Here is a 2,184-nt window from a genome sequence, read left to right on the forward strand (position 1 = left end):
TGACATGGACGCAGATGTGATGGATTTTGTGGTCAGTAATGTGCCTGAAGTGCCACCAGACTTGCCACCAAATCTTCAGATACATCAACCTTCAAATAATCCAGAACCAACTTTGGAAGAAGGGTCCAGCTTCTGGTTGCCTTCTCCTTGGCTGACAGTTTTCTTCTGCTTAATGGTTTAAACCATCCTCTGAATTTAGGCAGATTTTTCTTTATCATTTAGGTTAAGAAATGCAGGAGAAACATCCGATCTGTATGTTTTCCTCACGTCCAAATTCAGCCACTGTTTCTTGAATGTTTCTCCCAGGAAGAGTGAATTTCACCCATGAAAGCAATGGAGGGAAGGGTGTGTTAATATTCAAGAAATGAAAATCAGTCTCAGCTGGAGCAGTGGCTCATGCCTGTAATCCTAGCACTCCGGAAGGCCGAGGCCAATAGATTACCTGAGCTCATGAGTTAGAGACCAGCCTGAACAAGAGCGAGACCCTGGCTCTAAAAAAAAGAAATAGCTGGGCACTGTGGCAAGCATCTGTAGTCTCAGCTACTTGGGAGGCTGAGGCAAGAGGATCGCTGGAGCCCAACAGTTTGAGATTGCTATAAACTATAAAAGCACAGCACTCTACTGAGGGTGACAAAGACTCTGCCTCTTCAGGCAAGTCTGAGAAGGGTGAGGAAGCATCCAGAAGCTGTCCAGAAGCTACCTCAGCACTGGCACCAGGGCCCTTGGTTGTCCACGCCTGGCTGAAGTGAAGATGGCTTTCCTGCTGTCAGAAAAGTGCTTTCTATTCACCAAAAATAAATGTTATCTCATCTTTGAGTGTCTTGGTGAGGTATGTCTGTCATTTTTGACATGGACGCAGATGTGATGGATTTGTGGTCAGTACCGTGCCCACCAGACTCATCACCAATTGTTGGATAATCACATCAGCATTCACGAAATCCTCTTCTCATCATTGTTGGAAATGCATTCAGAGCACCTTGGTAATCAGGTCCTACTGTCATGTCTAAAAATCTCAGGCAGGTCTGACAAGGGTGGGGAAGCAAGCTGTCCAGAAGTATCTGTTCTTTGTTTTCCCCAGAGTGCCCTTTATTTTGATTTCTTTATCCTGCTTGAAAACTATTTGAAAGCTGTTTGAGATGTGTGCTGCTACTCTAAACAAGTTTCCTCTGCTTCTGGCATAAGGTTATGTAACTTAATGTCAAATGTCTTGATGTGTAAGAGATAAAATGTAGCTTCTTAAGATCTACTTTTTAACTGTGGTCATATCCATTAAGATATTGTGAAAAGTAGACATTGTGAAAAACTCTTTGCATAGCTGTGGTGCCTGCTGCCAATTGGTTTCATCCAAATCCAGTGACAACATTTATTTCTTTGTGTTTTGGAGATCATTTTGGGGGAGGAGTTTGCTTGTTAGAGAGCAAAAGCAACTCAGTGAAAAGATTACCCTAGCTTACAATGGAAAACACACTTTGTTAAAAGAAATACTTCCTGAGAAACTGGATGACTTAATCCATTTTACTATTATAAAATCTTTAATTAAAAATAAGTTTAGATGTCTTTGCCTCCTCTATTTCTTTTTCTTTTCTTTCTTTCTTTCTTTTTTTTTTTTTTTAAGACAGAGCCTCAAGCTGTCCCCCTGGGTAGAGTGCTATGGCATCACAGCTCACAGCAATCTCCAACTCCTAGGCTCTAGCGAGTCTTCTGCCTCAGCCTCCCAAGTAGCTGGGACCAAAGGCACCCGCCACAACACCCGGCTATTTTTTTGGTTGCAGCCGTCATTGTTGTTTGGTGGGCCCGGGCTGGATTCAAACCCGCCACCTTAGGTGTATGTGGCTGGCGCCTTAGCCACTTGAGCCACAGGTGCCGAGCCACCTCCTCTATTTCATGCTTTTTATTATATAAAGCAATATCTTATATATACTGATATGCCCTTCTTTGAACTTCCATCTTTAGCTGACAGATTGTCAAATAGCTTGGATGTTCAGTATGCTTGAGAGAGGTTACTGGAAAGAACATCATTTTTTCCCCAGGGAAGATCAAAATATCAATGTTTGGTTTCTTGTGTAGAGTTTGTAAAGTTATGGATATTTTTGTCTAGGTTCTATTTCTGCTCTTTATTGAAAATAAATAATCCATTTGCCAAAAGAAGGAAAATATTCTGAGAATTTTCTTTGGCAAGAGTAT

The sequence above is a fragment of the Otolemur garnettii genome, unplaced genomic scaffold (genome assembly GCF_000181295.1).
Source record: "Otolemur garnettii isolate 467f Iridium unplaced genomic scaffold, OtoGar3 scaffold00046, whole genome shotgun sequence".
NCBI classification, from domain to species: Eukaryota; Metazoa; Chordata; class Mammalia; order Primates; family Galagidae; genus Otolemur; species Otolemur garnettii.